The sequence below is a fragment of the Aquarana catesbeiana genome, linkage group LG02 (genome assembly GCF_042186555.1).
Source record: "Aquarana catesbeiana isolate 2022-GZ linkage group LG02, ASM4218655v1, whole genome shotgun sequence".
NCBI lineage: Eukaryota > Metazoa > Chordata > Amphibia > Anura > Ranidae > Aquarana > Aquarana catesbeiana.
Genome location: NC_133325.1, coordinates 140,037,909 through 140,046,448, shown reverse-complemented (window position 1 = coordinate 140,046,448; position 8,540 = coordinate 140,037,909).

Below are 8,540 nucleotides of genomic sequence, written 5' to 3'. Positions count from 1 at the left end.
AAAGGGGGAAACCTATCTAATGACAGTAGGTAACCTCAAATAGCATGAAGTGTTAAAATACACCCTTGGATAGACCACTGCCTATGCAGGATTGTAAAGCTGGTTGCTTCCAGGATCCAGAGGGGTGTAAATAGAAACTGGATCAAAATGATATGGTATGCAGGGGTGTTACTAATCATGGGGCCTGATAGCAAAATGTTGATGGGGTTTTCTAGCCAAGTGAGATTAATTTAGGGTTACAGAAAAATGTCACAACTTGCAACAAAACTATTTCAAAATGCCCTTTAGAATTAACCTGCTAAGCTCAAATGAAAAGCCTAACATAGAACTACATCTGGGCATCTGAGCACCAGAAACAAAAAATGCTATTCAAAGTAAACTCACTTATCCATCCATGTCTCCATGCTATTTTTTTTTTTTTTGCTGAGAAATCACTTTGAAAATACCCCCTAGCGTTTCTGGGGGTGACCATCTTAAGTAAGGGCAAATGTTTCATGTAGCATTTACTTCCTGGAATCTATCTGCCTTAGCTCAGGCATGCAGGTAGGAGGGTATGCTTAGCTGAGAAAACCCCTCCTCCTCTCCCACAGACTCCTGGAATGTATGACATCATACGCCTAGGACTGGATACCGGAAAGTAACTGAAGAGATGTAAAAAAAAAAAATTAAAACAAGTAAATATGATATACTTTCCCATCTATTTACTAATTCTAGCAGCATAAGGATTGAAAATAGTCAAATGTGATTGGGAGTACAAAGTTCCGCTTTAAGCCTAATACCAAAGAAAGGGCAGATCTGCATTGTATTTCTTGTTAATTAGTGCAAGAGGAGATACTAGAACTGTGATTGGAAAAAAATAACTCCTTAACTTAATGTGGTAGTAAACTCTGTTATTTTATTTTTACCTACAGGTAGGCTTATAATAAAGCTTACCTGTAGGTAAAATGAATATCTCCTAAATGTGCCCCAGTTAGGAGATATTCTAGAGAGCAGCAGCCGGTGACATCACCGACGCATGTCCTCTGAAGGAATGGCCATTCTTTTAGAGCTGTGTGCCGTGGACAAGACGTTAATGCGTGAGAGTGACGTCATTCAGTCAGACGGCCGGAGTTTGCAAACCCAGAAGGAAGAGCAGGTGAAGATGGAAGCCTCTGCAGTGGTGACAGCGTGCCGCTAGAGAGCTTCGTTTTAAGGTAATTCTTTCTTAAAATGCTAGTATGCGATGCATACTAGCACATTATGATATTGCTTTGCAGGGTGGAACTTTTTTTTTTTTTTATTGATAATCTTTACTACGACTTCAAGTCTTTACACATAGGAACAGCTTAGTGACCATGAGAACAAAATGGAGAACAATATTAGAAAAGTGGTCTACAAACACAGTAATGTACAAGAACTAGGTTATTTCATACCAGCAAAAGTGTACCCATTCTTTGAATGCTGGGAATAGAGAGTTGAGAAAACACATTTGAGCTTTGAAAAAATATATGGCATTTCATTTTCTTAACAGGTACATGTCATTCTAACTTTTATTATGTACATTCACATATAAACAATTTATAAAAACAAAGTTCAGAAATCTTTGCTTGTTGCACATGTAGAATTCCATAATATGCAGTAATAATTTCATTTCTACTCTCATCCATGAATAGCAGGGGTGATGCTAGGATTGTGAGGGATATGGGGCACCCTTAGGCATTGGCCGGGTGTTAATGATGAATTTGGGGCGTGGTCACATTTAGATAACAGTGGGTGGGGCTTAAAGGGGCATAGATAAAAAGAACAGGAGCTTGCTTGCACAATAAATGGCACACAATCCTTTTACCCACGTAATATGTATTTAACCACAAGTGGCAGTCTAACTGACACACCCAAATCTCATCTTTTTTATGGTATATGCTTCCTGCACACAGACTATAGAGCTAACACTTTGTTTGGACCTACCTTAACTAAGGACTACAATAAAATAGTTGGGGACTATGTAAAGTAGAAGTTCAGCCATAAGCTAACTAACTCCAAATCAACTCACAGCCACATTCTAAAACAAGTCTATTTAGCCCTGTAAAGAAGAAATCACTGTACTTACCTGTTCTGCTCCAGTCTGGTCCCACGCTGAGCTGTCAGTGACACTGTATGGGCATCTGCAGGAAAGGCAGCCGACAGAGGAAGCCCTATAGTAACTCTATGGGTGAGGTCACTTCCCAGCCATTGTCGGTTCTTTCCTGCACACAGAATCTGCCGCTGGAGACCAGACCAGATCGAATTCAGAAAAGCTATGTGTAGCAATTTCTTCTTTACAGGGTTAGCTAGATCAGTTTTAGAATGTGGCTTCAAATAGATTTGGAGTTAGTTTTTGGGTGAACTTCTACTTTAACTACCAGCTACCACTCAGAAAATTAACACTTTGGTCAGAGATATGCAATGTACAATATAGCATATACAGTATAGTGCAGGAGCATGATAAATGCTATAGAGCATCAGGACTGCCTTATGCCCCGTACACATGATCGGACTTTCCGACAACAAAACCATGGATTTTTTTCCGAAGGATGTTGGTTCAAACTTGTCTTGCATGCACGCGGTCACTCAAATGTTGTCGAAAATTATGAACGTCAAGAACACGGTGACGTACAACACGCACGAGGAGCCGAGAAAAATGAAGTTCAATAGCCAGTGCGGCTCTTCTGCTTGATTTGAGCATGCGTGGACTTTTGTGCGTTAGACTTGTGTACACACGCTCAGAATGTCCGACAAAACTTGTTGTCCGAAAATTTGAGAACCTGCTCTCAAACATTTGTTGGCGGAAAGTCCAACAGCCATTGTTCTATGGAGCATACACACGGTCGGACTTTCCGACAACAAGCTCACATCCAACATTTGTTGTCGGAAAGTCCGATCATGTGTACGCGGCATTAGTCTTACATCTCAGCTTCATTACTGCTAATTACTTATTGGAATGCAAGTTTAAGTGGCACCGGGCATAAAAATATTGGAATTGGGCTTCAACTGCAACTTCAACTTTAACTGCATGTCCCCTGCAGCCTGCGGCATGATGTTCCTGTGGTAAAGCCAATGGCGCATTTAGAAGAGCATGACCTGGATTTTTGAGTAAATGCTGTTCAGGTAGAGAAGAAATGGTTCCAAGCCATCACTGAAGGTCCTTATAAGGAAACAGGTTATTAAATACAAAATTCTCCTCCCATACCCCAACATCCTTAAGTGCCGGTTCACACTGATGCGAGTTCATGACGAATTTGATGCGTCAAAAACATTCTAAATTCGCATGTCATCCATAAAGTCATTGTTTTCAATGACCGTCGTTCACATACATGCGTTGCGATTCCCCTACGAATGCGATGCGATAAAAAAAAGGGTCTTGTGCGAGTTTACTGCGTTGCGTTGCAAATTTAGCCTCCATAGACATCAATGTAAATCGTTCTGGAATCGCATTGTTGGTTCAGATATGTGCGAATTCCACCACACTACTCTCCACAAAAACCAGGAAATACACAGGAAGTTAACACCTTTTTTCTTTTTCCATTATGATTCCATTGGCTAGAACATCAATCGCAGCTATGACCAACTCCTGAAATTTGCGGTAAAATCGCGTTAAAATCGCGGTAAATTCGCGGTAAAATCGCACCTCACACAGGACAAAAAAACAGAACAAATTCGCAGCGCAGCAGTGTGAACCGGCACTTAGTGGCAGAGTGACTTCCCCACCAGCAATTACAACATATATAAAACCAGGTCCTCCAGGTCACAGTATGTGAAACACAGCTAAATAATCCCAAAGAATTTTTTTTACAAGCTTCACAGAGAAGGACAAAAAAACCTTTTATTCCATATCAGATACTATTTGCCCTGAGCATGGAGAAAAATAGCCAAAAGATCTAGTGTTCTACATGTGCAACAAGACAGTCTTTGCTCTTTTGTGTGAGTTTATCATTACAATTTAGTCTTAGTATAGCATTTCTCTACAATGTCAAAAAAATTAAAAAAACAGTATGTGGGTTTGCCTTTTTAACTAAATCCTCCATAGGAAGATGATTCTGACAAATAGGTAGATGCACCTTATGCACATTATCCATTTCCGAAGAGAAATTCTCAGCATTGTGATAATGGGAGAACATTCACATGGGTACATGTGCTAGAAAGTTTTCCTCGAGGCAATTCATTTTGAGATTATATTATTCTCTTTGTAAAGTGAAGATAGAAAGGTAATGACTTATAATATTAAAAGAGCTTTTACAAGCAAGACAGCTCACATAAATCTGAGCAATACCTTCAAATTATGTGGTAAAGTAGTGTATCCAAACTAGTTTAAACTTATCTAGAAATGTAATGATGACTACTTTGTACCATATATTTACTCTGTTAAACAGAAACGTGCCATCAGAATTAAGGATGAGCTGACATACAGCATCAGAATTCAGTTTATGGGACGTTTGCCGAACAGCTCACTAGTTCTGATTGTTAACCTGAACCCCACTGAGGTCAAAGGGAGCCTAATCTATAAAATCAATTTTTACATTCTAACCATTTTGAAGGCTAACAAGCAAGGGATTGTCAAACAAATAGCATTGGGGGGGGGGGGGGGGGTCTGGGTCCTGTCAGGGGTATATGTACCAATGCTAAAAAAGGTTTTAAAAATACTGTATATGGGAAGCAGTAGTGTTAATAATGTTTAACGTTAAGCGTTAAAAATGTCCAGTTCCTTTAACCACTTTAATACAGGGCACTTTCATCCCCTTTCTGGCCAATTTTTAGCTTTCAGCGCTGTCACAGTTTGAATGACAAATGTGTCGTCATGCAATGCTGTACCCATATTAAATTATTACCATTTTTTTTGTGACAGAGCTTTCTTTTGGTGGTATTTAATCACCACTTTTGCTAAACAAATGTAAAAGGACCAAACATTTTAAAAAATGTTTTTCTTTTTTTCTGTTATAAAATTTTGTAAATAAGTAAAATTTCTCCATCACGGATGTGCACTGATGGGCACTGATGAGGAGGCACTAATATGCAGCACTGATGGGCACTAATAGGTGGCACTGATATGCAGCACTGATGGGCACTGATAGGCGACACTGATAGGCGACACTGATGGGCACTGATAGGTGGCAGTTATGGGCAATGATAGGTGGCACTGATGGGCAGCGTTTATGGGCACTGATAGGCAGCACTGATGTGCACTGATGGGTGGCACTGATGGGCACTGATGGGCACTGATAGACAGCACTGATAGGCGGCACTGATGAGGAGGCACTGACAGACATCACTGATGGGCACTAAAAGGCATCACTGATGGCCACTGATTGGCACTGATTGGCATCACTGATGGGCACTGATTCGCACTGATTGACATCACTGATGGGCACTGATGGGCACTGGAGGGTATTGCTGATGGGGCTGCACTGATAATCAATGCACCGATTATCAGTGCAGGTCCCCCCTGTCAGGAGAGACGCTTATCGGCTCTCATCTACACACGCCCTGTTAGCGTAAATAGAGGAATGCCAATAACCGGTACTTCCTAGTTGCGCTGTGATCAGCTGTGATAAGACAAAGCTGATCACATGGTAAACAGCATACGTCATAGGCTCTTTACCATGATCAGAGATACGGTGTGTCGGAGCCGATCCCTGCGCTGATTTTTCAACTTTTACATTAAGTTTGGTTAAAAAAAATGCATCATCACCCCAATCTGATTCATTTCAACTTGAAAAAAAAGCTTTTTTTAGGTTGCAAAACCTGTTTTTTTTTTTTTTTTTTTAATCCAGTGGTAACAGGACTGCATTGAACAATGGAATAGCACAGGGATATGCAATTAGCAGACCTCCAGCTGTTGAAAACTACAAGTCCCATCATTCCTCTGCCTCTGGGTGTCTTGCTTGTGGATGTCAGAGTCTTGCTATGCCACATGGGACTTGTAGTTCTGCAACAGCTGGAGGTCCGCTAATTGCATATCCCTGGAATAGCAGCTACAACAGATCTAAAATGTATAGGAGAGTTTACTTTAAAAAAAAAAAGAAAACAGAAAGCCAAATCTTTTGCCTGAATTGGCTGGTGGCAAAACAGTTTCATAATATAGTTTTTATGCTTCTTTCCTCTCAGTACCACACAATATTGTCTTCACCCTTTTATGCTGGCACTGTAAACAGACCATGATGGCTAAGGCCAGTGGGAGGGGCTCCAGATCATGTGGCGCTGTTATTAGAGACACAGTGAAGAAGTCATCGGGAGCCTGTCCAACCATCTCCCAATTGTCGGTAGTTGACAATGAGTTATCCATGACAGCTCAGTAACAGTCCCTTGGAGAGCATCAAAGAACAGGTGAGAGACACATACACTGTATTACTATATGTTACTTTTCTATCGGGTTGAAGTCAGGACTCTGTGCAGACCAATCAAGTTCCTCCACCCCAAACTCACTCATCTATGTCTTTATGGACCTTGCTTTGTGCACTAAACTGCAGTCATGTTTGAACAGGAAGAGGCAATGTCTTGGTATGCTGACTAGACATGTGCAATTCGTACAAATTCGGACAAATTTTTGGTTATTCTGAGATTCGGATGATTTAGTTGAAATCCGTTAAAATTTGTTTTGTTTATTCGCATTCTAATGAATTCCAACTTTTCAGAACGATTAGAATTTGAAGTGTTTGAAAAACAATTGACCGATTCGAATTCTGTTTGAAGAAATAGCTTGTTGTTAAGCAGCGGGTCAGGAAGCCGGCCGACCGTGTCCATGAGTCATCATCTGTCAGTTGGCTTCTCCACTGGCAGATGCATGTACAGAAAAGAATGCCGGCATTGACTGATCTACTTTATTCTTTAATAAAGGATTTGTCAAAAACCGTCTCTGTGTTTTTATTATTTTTTGACACATAGAGGGGGGCCCGGGATCTGTGGGCCCCCTTTGTTAAAGGGGGGCTTACAGATTCCGATAAGCCCCCTGCCCGCAGACCCCGACAACCACAGCCCAGGGTTGTCGGGAAGAGGCCTTTGTCCCCATCAACATGGGGACAAGGTGCTTTGGGGTGCGGAGCAAGTGGCCTGGTATGGTTCAGGAGGGGGGCACTCGCTTGCCCCCCCTTTTCCTGACCTGCCAGGCTGCATGCTCAGATAAAGGTCCAGTTTGGATTTTGGGGGAGACCCCACACTGTTTTTTTTAACATTTTTCTATTGCCGGGCACTGCTGGCATCATTTTCTTTACATTCATCTGTCTGGGGAAGCCAGCTGACAGATAATGACTCATGGTTGTTAAGGATGCGGACGGCCGGCTTCCCGGCCCGCTGCTTAACAACCAGCTATTTCTTCACACAGAATTCAAATCGTTCTGAAAAGCTGGAATTTGTTAAAAAATTAATAAATGAAGCAAATTTTAATGAAAACTAAATTAAATTAAACAAATTCTGAAACCAAACGAAAGGAATTCCATAATAAAACAAATTTAGTAACATAACAAATCCATCCGAGACGAAACAAAACAAATTTTTCCATTCTGCACATGTTACATGCTGACACCTTAAGGGTTCCCTTCACTGGAACTAAGGGGCCAAGCCCAAACCCTGAAAAACAACCCCACACTATAATCCACCCTCCACTAAAATGATTTGGTCCAGTGCATAAAGCAAGGTCCATAAAGATGCAGATGAGCGAGTTTGGGGTGGAGGAACTTGACTGGTCTGCACAGAGTCCTGACCTCAACCCGATAAAACAGCTTTGGGATGAATTAGAGCAGAGACTGTGAGCCAGGCCTTCTCATCCACATCATTGCCTGACCTTACAAATACGCCTCTGGAAGAATAATCAAACATTCCCATAGACACACTCATAAACTTTGTGGACAGCCTTCCCAGAAGAGTTGAAGCTGTTATAGTTGCAAAGGGTGGGTCAACTCAATATTGAACTTTACGGACTTAAGCCTCGTACACACGATGTGTGATGACAGGCTGTTGGTGGAAAATCCGACTGTTTGTATGCTCCATTGGACATTTGTCGGATTTTCCGTGGACAAATGTTGGATGGCAGGCTTTAAAATTTTCCGTGGACAAATGTCTGTTGCCGGATTTTCCGAGCGTGTGTACACAAGTCCGTTGGACAAAAGTCCAAAGCACAAACACGCATGCTCAGAATCAAGGACGAGCCAGAAGCGGTTGGTCTTGTAAACTAGCTTTCGTAATGGAGAATTAACATTCGCGACGTGGCAAATTATGAAATCTCGAAATGCAGCGCACAATTCTCTTCTTCTTTAATGGGATAATAATGAAGCTGCTTTGCTGGTGATACTGATGGAGTTATTGCAAACAAATTTTCAAAGGCTTTTTTTTTCTAGTGATATCAAGAATAATATTATTATGCTTGTTATTTTTTTTGGTGCAAGTTACCACAAGACCATTATCACGTAGTTTTTAAGATCAAAGATACAACTATGTTGGTGTCCCTTGTTAATTTACTCTGTATTTTTTTTTTAAACGTAACTGCCTACTCCCAAACTGTCATTTGAAGTAAAACACATAGCCAAGTATTATTC